We start from the raw sequence: 14,252 nt of genomic DNA on the forward strand, positions 1-14,252 counted from the left end.
TGTTTTCAGGTAACGAGCAGTGATTGAGTAGAGGCTAGTGATTGGAGTCTAGCGTAGTTCCTTAGTGAGTCATGCTCTGGTAGATGTAACATCGGGACGGGATGTTTTATTTGTTTTCATTTGGTTGTTGAACAACTTTACATGTAATGTGTTACATGGCTTGTATGTTGTTAGATTTTCTAACCGCTGCGTATTGTGCAATGTTTTATTTTGATAAATAAATGAGCATGACGAACTATTTTGACGAATGGTGTGAAGTGTCAGTGTGACACCCTTAACTGCATATCTACTCTGATTTATATTTGTTGTTTTAATTATTATTTGGGGTATTTTAGAAGGGTGTTACATCACACACCACCGACAACTCACCAATCACGACTTTACTCTCAGCCTTCGTAGAAGTAAATATCATAAACATTGTAGTATCATCCTTCACAAACTCATTCACTTGCTTAGCAGACACGAATAACTTATCACTTGCATCAAACTCTATAAATAATATTGACTCATCCACAACCTGCACTATTACAATCAAAGGCACACTGAACCAATTTTCCACATATGAAACACCTAAGAGAAGCGAGAGCTTTTCCCTCACTTGTTTCAATCCCGCTCATGCAAGCGGTTAGAAAAACAAATGACTACCGACAGTGTTTCATACACATGTTGCATATTATGGAATAAACAACATTGCAACAACCTGGCCGAACAAACCGACCTGCTCTGATACCAATATGTAATACCCTAAATCCTGAAACTTATATATTAAGCTTTACACGACAATCTAAGGTGTCATCGCCAACAAAACCTGTAATAAATCAAACATTTAACAACTAAACAACGAAAAATATTAACGTCATACAACACTTGTCATCAGACGTTCACCTTCACTTAGGGCATCATTGTGGTGGTATCGATTTATTTCAAATAACAAAACATTGCAACTTAGACTTTGAGTTTCAATATTAAAATCATAATAACTTGTTTTCAAAGTAATATTTATCATATTCAACTATTGAACAAGTCTAGCATAAACTGAATAAACACTTAAACTCAAATAAGCATAACAAGTAAAGAAATGTTCCCAAACCCGACGGCAAAGGATCAGAGCAAGATTTCTAAAACAATGATGAAACTAGACGAAGTAACTCCAGGAGCTAACTTCCACTTACAATAACAAACTCTAGTCCTGAGTATCTGCAAGATGTCCATGGTGGACAACATGAAAGCAAGGAGGTGAGAAAAAACAAACCAATATAAATAGTGTAAAGAATTCTAAGATAGGGAATACACATCAAGCACGCATTCATTACACAATCATCAACAACATATTCTCACACTCAATTCATGACAACAATTACATTATCACATCCAATCATCAACATCATGAAAAATTAACAACATATGCAATCATATATGTAATTGTACTCCACAATTGACTCATTGTGCATGTGGTATCATTCATTAACACTCAGATACATCTTGCTCTTAATCCCCACCATAGGACCAGAGCATACTAAATCGTTACCATCATTATATGTAAAACTTCACCGGTTCCCACCTGAAACCGGCTACTCGCTCTCGATCCCCACCATAGGATCAGAGCACACCAAAATTGAATTAAAGCTCGTACACCATAATCCATGACTATTGAAAATATGCATTATCACAAAAAGGTTCACCAAAAGGATCCTCATACACATCTCACCATTTATGTATCACATCATTCATCATACGTAACAATCAATTTATGTTACAATATTAATAAACAACAACAAACATCAACAACATATCAAACATGACTTCATAGGCATTCATTCATGTTACTTCACCAAAACAACAACTCATCATCGTATAAACATAACGATTTATTAATCGATCATATAAGTCATCATAACATCCCTATATTAGGTAATTGACTACAACTCAAACATTATATTAAGCACTACCATAAGGTATCTCTGCATGTTAGCTTTCTAACGCTTCAAACGGCACATCATTTGGACCTACGGATAAAAAGATACGGCCAAAATCGTCGGATAACACAAGAAAAACAAAAGTAGAATTGACTTCGTACTGACTTCGTAAAAATCACATTTCAAGAAAACACGTTTCACTACTGACTTCGTAAAAATCACATTTTCAGGCATTGTAATTGATTGTAACCCCCTGTAATCGATTGTACGACTTATTTTTTCACTTTCTAAAGGCATGCTGTCATACCCCAAAATTTGCCCGCTAATATTACAAGACATTTTTCAAGGCACTCCAACTTATTGTTCAAGACATTGACCTTAAAGGAGCAAAGACCCGGCTCACAAATGGCCCAATCCAGAAAAAGACTCAAACTGGCATGCTCGCTAGGCGAGCAACTCCTTCGCCTAGCGAACCCTTCGCTATGCCACTCGCCTAGCGAAGCTTGCGAATACCAGAAAATTCTGGGCTTCATTCTAAGCCCATTAGGTCATAAAAAGAGAATTATAAATACCACAACTTCAGTAAAAAAAAGGACGAAAACGGAAGGAAAGCGGGACAGAGGGAGACGAACCGGAACCCTAGCAATCAAACCTTGGAGGCTAATCCTAAAGGAAACCCTGAAGGCAACTCATCTGCACAAAGTTTACCTCCGCCCAACTCAATCCGATACCAAAGGTGATCTGCCAATTCACCGTTGCAATTCAATCGCGAACAGGTTTGCGCATCACTACTGTTTTTATGCTTCCAATCTGTATTCTCTAAATACATAATGCATCATGATTGAATTTTTGGATATGTAATTAGATTTTGCATGTGAGTTTAAGTATGCCTGAATATCTTGAATGTTTGACCATATTATTTCTGTAATTGAATGCCATAGGGTTCGGAGTTCCGAAAATCGTACTGCTGTCAAACTCAAAACCCGTAGCCGCTCGCTAGCACATCGCTAAGCGAGCATGTAGCGAGCACTCGCTAAGCCTTCGCTATGCGAGGCAGCAGCGAACATGACAGTCGCTGAATTTTTCTGTTCTGTTTTGTGCCTACCTGATCTGATTCATTATAATCATGCATTATTTCGCCTGACATTACTACTGCTGTGTTTCTTTTGTAGTGCAATTCTCAATTACACTTTGTCTCGATATTCTAACCCGTTTGCTGAATTTTGTAAGGGCTTACATATTCCCGGAAAAGTGGCTTGCTAGGTATTCCACTTTATTTGTGGGATACCCTTGTGGAGATTCGTCTTAATTACTTAATTGATTATAATATGGACCTAATTACCTAATTGATTACAACTACCTAATTGATTATAAAATATTGCCTTTGAATATGTGATCTTGGACCTCTCTTTGTTGCCTTACGATATTACGGTATTATGGTCATGTCCCGCGAATGTAGGGATACACTTAGCAAAGACCCTTCGATTAAATCATCATGTCCTTATAAAATAAATCATAGTCCCTCGGATGTTGCCTGCGAATATATGATTTTGTCCCTCGATGACCCTTCGTTGTAGCCTACGATTAAATGATGATCGTCCCTTCGAATGCTAAAAGTATCCTTACAAATGTTGCCTTCAATGACCAAACGATGACCCTACGATGTCCCTTTACATCCAAAGGGATAAGACTACTTACTTCTCAATAGTAAGGACAGTTTTACCCTCATAAGGATAGGAAATGCCCATAAAGACTTTGGATAGGTATAACTCTCAATTGCTGGCTCAAAACCTAAAACATTTTTCATACCTCACCCTTTGCAAATACTAGAAAATCACCACTTGGTATACATTCGTACTAGAATCATTGTCAAGTTATATTTTTCTAAACCGCTTTCAAAATTAAACGAGATAAATACTTTGTATACATTCATACAAGAATCATTACAAAGTTAAATTCTCTTTTCAAAACATTTTTTAAGCAATTCACAACCACTTTTTTCAGACAAACATAAGTGATCAAGCAATTAAGAGCCCATGGATAACCATGGATACAAAGGGTGCTAACACCTTCCCTTTGTATAATGTACCTCCCGAACCCAAAATCTAATTAAGGTCTTTCCTGTTCTTTTCCACCTTTCCTTATTGGATAAAAGAAAAGTCGGTGGCGACTCTTGCTATCCGCGACATTTGCTTTCCGAAGCAAAACACATCAAAGTCAGTTCACCGTATGACAGAACTGGCGACTCTGCTGGGGAAACAAAAGAGAGGTTACCTTAAAAAACAAGATCACTTATTCAAATTGTCTGATTTACTTTTAAGGGATTGCTCGGGTATTTTATGCTTGAGTAAAAGATCCTACACCCGAATCTAGTGTACCTTAGGTAAGTAGCAAAAGATCATCGCGACTATCCGGCGTATACTGGAATGGTTAAAATGATGGCTACGGTTAATGTGACACTTTGGATGTCCTGATGTTCCTCATGTTTACTTGAGGAAAATTTTGGCTTCCGCGTGGTGTCATCAAAACATTAACCAGACCTTTAGAACCCTAATTGACTCATCCTAGCCATTAGAAAGTAGTGAGATAACTGACTTCGGTTCCGACTGGGGTTGGTTGAGACTCGATACTACACTCTTTGAGATTGGACTTTGGGGAAGCTTTGGTCAACCACTTGGCGTTGCACTGAAGTGGACTTAAGGAAAGGGCAATAATTTGAGATCCTTCTAGAACCCGGTTACTATTCTAGGACAGGTTGAACCAACCAAACTTCAGTGGGGAGGGTACTTACCTGTGGAACTCATGCAAGCCTTAAAACCTAGGAATGATTGTTGTGTGACTTGTTTGTGCTTGTTGTTTACTTAACATCGTAACATCATAACATCATAACATCATGGCATTGTACTAACCATTTCAAGGACTTAGGGATTTAACTTTGCTCTGAAACAGGGCTATGGTTCCCAGGAAGACCATCCGGATCAATTTTGTGGCAATCTCTCCTCAACTAAAGGATTTAGTGTCAGAGCTTCCTGATCAGACTCAGTTCATCAAGAAACATGGTCATCTCCTAAATTTGGTTACCACTGGTTTCAAAGAAGATATGATGAGAGTTCTATTCCAGTTCTTCGATCCTAAACATCATTGCTTCACCTTCCCAGATTATCAGTTGGTACCCACATTAGAAGAATTCTCCAGGATGCTTGGGATACCTATCCTTGATCAAACACCTTTCAGTGGTTTAGAAAAGATTCCGAGGTCTGAAGAAGTTGTCGCGGCTTTACACATGACAAAGTCCGATATTGAAACCAATTGGGTAACAAGAAGTGGAGTTAAGGGTTTACTTGCCAAGTTTATGATAAATAAGGCCCGAGAATTCTTAAAAGTTATGGATGTCCATGCTTTCGAAGATGTCCTAGCATTACTAATCTATGGTTTGGTGTTATTTCCTAATCCAGACCAATTCGTAGATATGAATGCTATTAAGATATTTCTCACTCATAACCCTGCGCCTACCTTGCTTGGAGACATTTTGCATTCCCTTCACACCCGTACTATGAAAAGGCAAGGGACTCTCATGTGCTGCATACCTCTATTGTCTAGGTGGTTTATTTCGCACCTTCCTCAATCAGTCTTGAAGAATGAGCAAAATCTGAAATGGTCTCAAAGGATAATGTCGCTCTCCCATTCAGACATCTGTTGGTGTTCTCATCTTAAAGAAAATGTTATCATCATTGACCGTTGTGGAGAATTCTCTAACGGACCACTCCTGGGGATAAGAGGAGGTATTACTTATAACCCAGCTTTAGCCCTACGCCAATTTGGTTATGCTCGAAGAGATGGTCCATATGAAATAATTATCCAGGGCACTGTGTTCGACTATGACAACGATTCCCAAGGTCTCCGTCAGAGATTTGTACGAGCCTGAGGCATGGTGAAAAGAAGCACTTTAGGACAGAAAAACTCTATTCCTATGGAACCGTATCTCATATGGGTACGCGCCAGAGCTCGTGAACTTGTCATGCCATACCTTGCAGTCGGACCGCTGATTGTTGAACCAGAAGTTGAAGGAGGTACTCCTCAGATCATTCCTTATCCAGATATGCCTACCGATGTTGAAGAGTTAAAGAAATCCTGGATCCAGTTGAGAGAGGAAAGGGATACTTTTGAAGCTCAGTTCGTTGCAGAAAGGAAGAAAGTATTAGAGCTCACCAGCCAGCTTAATGAGGAACGAAGACTCAATACATATCTTCGCCCAAAAAGAAGCCGTCCCTGGGAGACTTGAGCTTTCATTGTATCTTCATTATGTCCTTTTTGTAATGAACATCGATTAAAGAAATTATTAATAAAAGTTCCCCTCTTTTTGGTGGTTTACGCAAAGTTAAATTCCAGGAGTCCTTGAAAACATTTCATGCGTTGCATAGCATAACATAACATTGCATAACAGGTATCCTAAAAGATCAATATTCTCACGGTCTTCCTTCTAAACAGAAAAATGGCTCTCGAACAAACTGTCAAAGATCTCCAGGCTCAGAATGCTCAATTCCAGGAGATGATGCTGAGCTTATCCAAGGGGCAGGAAGAACTGAAGGCTCTCTTGCTCGAGAAGAAGAAAGACCAGAAACCTGTGAGTTACATTAACCCGGGAAGAAGGCGTAAAGGACAGGTTGCAGGAGTCAAGATTAGACTTCCGAAGGATCAAGAAGAGGAGACAGAAAATGATTCAGGAGAGGATGATGTTGATCTCTTCAACTCTGAGGACGACGATGAAGATTATGAGAATGAACAGTACTCTCCAAGAGATGGCAAGTACAAGTTGCTGGAAGAACGTATGCTAGCTATGGAGGGTCAGAAGGCGCCCGGTCTGGATTTCGAAAGCTTGGGACTGGTCTCTGATGTGGTCATTCCTCGCAAATTCAAGATCCCCACTTTCACTAAGTACGATGGTGCGTCTTGTCCTCAGATGCATCTGAGAGCTTATGTGAGAAAGATTCAGCCGTATACCACTGATAGGAAGCTATGGATCCATTTCTTCCAAGAGAGTCTATCTGGCACACAGTTGGAATGGTCTTATCAGCTCGAAAGCTCTAACATCCGCACCTGGACTGATTTAGCGACAACTTTCTACAAACACTACCAGTATAATTCTGAATTGGCGCCTACTCGGCTACAGTTGCAGAATATGACTATGGGATCTAAAGAAAGCTTCAAAGAGTATGCTCAAAAATGGAGAGATTTGGCTGGCAGAGTCAAACCCCATATGACTGATCGAGAATTAGTGGACATGTTCATGGGTACACTGACTGGTCCATTCTACAGCCATCTACTGGGAAGTTCTTCATCGGGTTTCACTGAACTTATATTGACAGGTGAACGTGTTAAAAGCGGCATTCGAAGTGGAAAGATACAGGCGACTACCTCTGCAAGCACCAAAAGGTCCTACCAGGGGAGGAACGAATCAAATGCTGTGTACGGTCAAAGGGGTCGTAACAAGAAAAATCGTGACCATACCATTGGAGCAGTTACGATTGCAGCACCACCATCTCAAAACTTCCAGCACAGACAAGACAGGCCAAGGAGGCAGTTTACCAAGATCAATATGACTTTAGCACAGGCACTGCAGGGTATGCTAAAAGCAAATTTGATTACCCTCAGAGATCCTCCTACGAATCCCAACACTATTTCTTCTCGTTATAATCCCAATGCCAGGTGTGCATATCACTCCGATAGCCCCGGGCATGATACAAACGATTGTTGGTCGTTGAAGAATAAGATTCAGGATATGATCGACGTTGGTGAAATTGAATTTGATCCTCCAGGGACTCCTAATGTCATCACTGCACCTATGCCTAACCATGACAAGACTGTTAATGTTGTGGATGACATTTCTCACATTTCTAATTTAGCTGATTTAACATCTCCTCTCCTGATCATCAAGAAGAATTTATTGCAAGCTGGTTTATTTCCAGGTTGTGCTGAAAATTGCGATCTCTGTACACTCCAACCTAATGATTGCTTGAAGTTGAGAAATGGTATTCAACGGCTGATGGATGATCGCACAATTCTCTTCGAAAAGGTTCCTAAGGTGGAAAACCATACTGAAGAAATATCTGTGATTGCTAGGTCCAAAGTTCCAGTGAAGATTACCGCTACTAGAATGCCTGTGAAGATTACTGTTGAGCCCAAGGTAGCTCCCCTAATCATTACTGCACCTGGCCCAGTACCGTATTCCTCCAGCAAAGTCATTCCGTGGAATTATGGAGGTGATGTTTACATCCATGGCGTAAAGCAAGTTGGTAATTCTGCTAATTCTAATGACATTGTTGGGACTAGTAAAGTTACTCGAAGTGGAAGGATCTTCTCTCCAGAAATCTCACCTCCCGCCCCTGAAACTCGAGGAAAGGAACCAGTCAACCCTTCTCAGTCAAAGACACAGGTCGAAGTTACTGCTGAAGATGTTGCCAAGCAGGAAGTGGAGGAAATGCTGAAAATCATCCGTAAGAGTGATTTTGATGTGGTAGAACAGCTGGGGCATACCCCGTCTAAAATTTCGATGTTATCCTTGTTATCATCTTCTGAATCTCATGCCAATGCATTGATCAAATTCTTGAAGACCGCTCATGTACCTCAGGAGACATCTGTCGATCAGTTCGAAAACTATGTTGCTAACCTGACTGTTGACAATGGCCTAGGCTTTTCCGATGCTGATCTGACACCAGCAGGAAAGAATCACAATAGAGCTCTGCATATCTCCATTGAGTGTGAGGGGATCACCTTATCTCACGTATTGATCGACAACGGCTCTTCTTTGAATGTGTTGCCGACAGCTGTGCTCGATAAACTTGATTGTAAAAGCATTGAACTAAAGCCTAGTGACATTGTGGTGCGTGCTTACGATGGTGCGAAGAGCGTTGTCCATGGTGAAGTGGTTCTCCCTATCAAGATAGGACCTCAAGTCTTCAACACTACCTTTCACGTGATGAACATCCGTCCTGCCTATTCATGCTTGCTGGGACGCCCTTGGATTCATGGGGCAAGTGTCGTAGCTTCATCTCTCCATCAAAAGCTGAAGTATCCAATAGAGGGTAAGATTGTCACTATGTTTGGAGAAGAAGAGTACATTGTCAGTAGTGTGCAGGCCTTCAGATACGTCGAGATGGATGGCGAATTCTTTGAGACTCCCACTCAGTCATTTGAAATGGTTCACCCGCCCAGTCCTGTCCTTAAGCCGACTCCCCTTGTGCCCAATGTTATTCGTGCTCCTCCTGCCATGATTTCTCTGAAGGACGCTCAAGCCGTGGTTGAAAATGGTGGTCGTACTGGTTGGGGTCAACTGATCAACGTACCATACAAGTCTGACAAGTCTGGTCTGGGATTTAACTCTGAAAGGATGGTCAAAGATCAGGTTAATGCTGTAGAAGATGCTGATAGCGATTACGACCTGGATAGCTGGATTTTTCCAACAATTGGTGACGGACTCAATAATTGGAAGGTTGAAGACACTATCCCGATTTCCTTTAGTCAGGAGTAATTTTTATTGTCTATTTTAGTGTTGCAAATTTTTTTAGTTTTTACAATTGAACTTCTTAAAGCATCGTGTCTATGCCCGGGGCACAATAGCTAATTTGTTAAGGGTTTTGTCATTTTCATAAGCATATTCATATTCAATAAATCAATGGACTTTTTGCATTCAAATATCGCGCTCTTTATCTTTCCTGTCATCTTCCAAACAAGCTATGTTTTCTTACACACACTCACGTAACAAATTGCAGATCCACACCCACTCTGGATCCTGTTGATAATAGTTCTGCTACTGTTAATTATGACTTTGAAAATCCGATCTACCAAGTCGAGGATGGAAGTGAGGAAGATTGTGAAGTACCTGAAGAGCTTGCCAGACTGGTATTGCAAGAAGAAAAGACTATACAGCCGCATGAGGAGTCAATCGAAATTGTAAACCTGGGTACTGAAGTGGACAAGAAAGAAGTCAAAATAGGAGCAGGCTTGGGAGACAGTGTCAAGGAAAGATTGATTCAGATGTTACATGACTATATGGAGATTTTTGCTTGGTCGTATGAAGACATGCCAGGACTGGATACTGATATAGTAGTGCATCGTTTGCCGATGAAGGAAGATTGTCATCCTGTTAAGCAAAAGGTCTGTCGCATGCGTCCTGAGATGTCCGAGAAAATCAAAGCCGAAGTTATAAAACAATTTAACGCCGGTTTCCTAGCCGTTACTTCTTATCCTCAATGGGTTGCTAATGTGGTACCGGTACCGAAGAAGGATGGTAAGGTGCGAATGTGCGTCGATTACAGAGACCTGAATAAAGCGAGTCCCAAAGATGACTTTCCACTCCCGCACATTGATGTTCTGGTAGACAATACCGCTCAACACAAAGTATTCTCCTTCATGGATGGATTCTCGGGTTATAACCAGATCAAGATGGCACCTGAAGACATGGAGAAAACTACGTTTGTGACGCAATGGGGCACTTTCTGTTACAAAGTAATGCCATTCGGTTTAAAGAACGCCGGGGCAACGTACCAGCGTGCTATGGTAGTTTTGTTCCATGATATGATTCATCATGAAATAGAAGTATATGTGGATGACATGATAGCCAAATCTCATACTGAAGAAGAACATCTCGATCATTTGTACAAATTGTTTGAGAGGTTGAAGAAATACAAGCTGAGATTGAACCCGAACAAATGCACCTTTGGAGTAAGATCCGATAAACTCTTGGGATTTATCGTCAGTGGTAAAGGAATTGAGGTCGACCCGGCTAAGGCGATAGCTATTCAAGAAATGCCAGTGCCCCGTACAGATAAGGAAGTCAGAGGTTTCTTGGGACGTTTAAATTACATTGCCCGATTTATCTCCCATTTGACCGCTACTTGCAAACCCATCTTCAAGTTACTGAGGAAGAATCAAGAGATGATATGGAATGACGAATGTCAAGAAGCTTTTGACAAAATCAAGAAGTATCTCCAGGAACCTCTGATCCTGATACCACCAGTTGAAGGAAGACCTCTAATCATGTATTTGACCGTGTTAGAAAATTCAATGGGGTGCGTGTTGGGGCAACATGACGAGTCTGGTCGAAAAGAGCATGCCATATACTACCTTAGCAAAAAGTTTACCGACTGTGAAACAAGATACTCATTGCTCGAGAGAACTTGATGTGCTTTGGCCTGGGCTGCTCGCCGACTAAGACAGTATATGTTGAATCATACCACTTTGTTGATTTCTAAGATGGATCCCATCAAATACATATTTGAGAAACCTTCCCTCTCCGGAAGAATAGCAAGATGGCAGATGATTTTAACAGAGTATGATATCTAGTATACTACCCAGAAAGCAATCAAAGGAAGCGTGCTAGCCGATCATTTGGCTCATCAAGCAGTGGATGATTACCAATCTATGAATTTTGAGTTCCAAGATGAGGATGTCATGCTCGTTACTGATTATGAAGAACCTGGACCGGATGAAGGACCCGAACCGGGATCCCGATGGACTATGGTTTTTGATGGATCTTCTAATGCATTGGGCAATGGTGTTGGTGTTGTAATCGTTTCCCCCAAGGGTTGTCATACGCCTTTCACTGCTAGACTATGTTTCGATTGTACCAATAATATGGCTGAGTATGAAGCATGTATTTTGGGACTCAGAGCTGCTATAGACCTGAGAATCAAGTTTTTGAGTGTGTACGGAGACTCAGCTTTGGTAATCAGTCAGATCAAAGGAGCATGGGACACTAAACATCCGAATCTCATCCCTTATCGAGAGAGGGTGTTGACATTAATCCCATACTTCGAAGAGATTACATTCGAACATATTCCACGAGAGGAGAATCAGTTGGCAGACGCCTTGGCTACCATGTCCTCTATGTTTAGAGTCAGATGGGACAATGAAGCTCCCAGGATCACCATTGAACGATTATATGAACCAGCATATTGTTATGAACTTAATACTGAGGGGGTAGAGGAGAAACCTTGGTTCCACGAAGTGAAAAGATACTTAGAAACTCAGGAATACCCTGAAGGGGCATCCATCAATGACAGAAAATTCCTGAGGAAGTTCTCCGCTAAATTTTTTTTGAGTAATGGAGTATTATACAAACGTAATCATGATTCGACTTTGCTTCGCTGTGTGGATAAAAAGGAAGCAGAAAAGATTATGGAAGACATGCATGACGGTATTTTTGGGACTCACTCTAGTGGACATACAATGGCCAAGAAGATTCTGAGATCAGGGTATTATTGGTCTACCATGGAAGCTGATTGCCACCATCACTCCAGAACTTGTCACAAGTGCCAGATCTATGCGGACAAAGTACATATGCCTCCTGCCCCATTAAACGTGTTGACAGCCCCTTGGCCTTTTGCAATGTGGGGCATTGATATGATTGGAGAGATTAAACCTACTGCTTCCAACGGACATCGTTTCATCCTCGTGGCCATTGATTACTTTACAAAATGGGTAGAGGCAACCTCATTTGCTTCTGTCACCAAGAATGTGGTGGCACGGTTCATCAAGAATAGTCTTATTTGTCGATATGGCATCCCCGAAAGAGTTATCACTGATAATGGCACTAATTTGAACAACAAGATGATTACTGAACTCTGCACGCAGTTCAAAATAAAACACCATAACTCTTCTCCGTACCGGCCAAAGATGAACGGCGTCGTGGAGGCTGCTAATAAGAATATCAAGAAAATCATACAAAAGATGACAATAACATACAAAGACTGGCATGAGATGTTACCGTTTTCTCTTCATGGTTATCGCACTTTAGTACGCACTTCGACAGGGGCAACTCCTTTCTCTTTAGTCTACGGAATGGAAGTCGTCTTACTGGTGGAAGTTCAGATCCCCTCTCTAAGAATCATGAAAGAGGCAGGTTTAGACGAGGATGAATGGATTCAGACTCGACTCGATCAGATAAATTTGATTGATGAAAAAAGACTTGCGGCTGTTTGTCATGGGCAGATATATCAGAAGCGCATGACCCAGGCATTTAACAAAAAGGTCAAGAGACAGGTGTATCAAATTGGCGACTTGGTGATCAAGTGTATCATTCTACCACAAGGTGACTCTAGAGGCAAATGGACCCCCACATACGAAGGGCCATTTGTAGTTAAGAAGGTATTCTCTGGTGGAGCCATGATACTTGCTACGATGGATGGCGAAGACTTCCCGCATCCCGTGAACGCAGACATAGTCAAAAAATACTACGCATAAAAGAGACCCGCTAGGTCGACGTACCTCGGCAAAAGTAAGGGCATCCCGGCGAACCAAAGGGGTTCGGGCAAAAATTAGGGATAAACATATAAAAATGTACACCCGACGAGTCGAAAACCTGAAAAGGCGGCTTGGGCAAAAAAGGGTATCCTGGTGGACTGAAAACCTGAAAAGGCGGTCCAAGCAAAAATTAGGGATTAAAAGCGTATGACTATGTCCCGTTCTCAGACAACCTCACCCAACTCAAAGGGACTGAACAAGCCAATCACTTCTATCCGACAACAGGAGATGAGATGCTTGAAGACATAATGATAGTAGCAGAATTAAAATCGATAGGACTTTTCCTTCATAGCTTTTTCTTTATGTTCTTGACGATTTCCTCTTACTAGGATTTCTGTCTCTTTGTACACAAATTGCCTGTTTATAGGCCCTCTTTCAAACTTAATACAATTTTATTTCCAAAAAATGTTTTGTTTTACTTTCTCCGTTTTGCTTGCATAAACGTCCATTGATTTAATTTGAATTGATATATGCATTTGAATATGATCGATGTTTATCAAAATACATGCATAAAACGGAAATAGAAATTACTAAGAAACTTTAGGATCGAGGAGAAGGTCTAACCATGCGTTCCAACGAATCCGTTGCCAAATCCATTGCCCAGCAAAGCCAGTTACTCCATAGAAGCAATTGGCATTACTAGACAAATGGGTTATCTCTTCCATCCCCAGCCAGGCTTCTGTTAAATATTTCTACCATCAGACAAAAATCAAGTATCCCTAGATGAGAAAGGGTCATCAATACAAGTATCTCCAACCAGAAGATGGGGATTTATTTTCCCCAGGGGGTCACCAGAAAAAACTTTTCAGACGCATAATTCATTCATTACATCATTTCACAGCATTCGCATGCATACATTGTTCGCATTTATTTTCATAAGCATAAAACATCTCATGCATCATGACATGGCATGAAGCTAACTTTATTTTTCAGGTTAATTATCCTCCTGATACAGTCAAAACAAAGGTCCATTCAGACGGACATCTTTATCAATTACATTCAAGATTCAACTACATCTCTCAGATATAGTCCACA

This window comes from Lathyrus oleraceus, chromosome 3, assembly GCF_024323335.1.
Source record: "Lathyrus oleraceus cultivar Zhongwan6 chromosome 3, CAAS_Psat_ZW6_1.0, whole genome shotgun sequence".
Classification (NCBI taxonomy): Eukaryota; Viridiplantae; Streptophyta; class Magnoliopsida; order Fabales; family Fabaceae; genus Lathyrus; species Lathyrus oleraceus.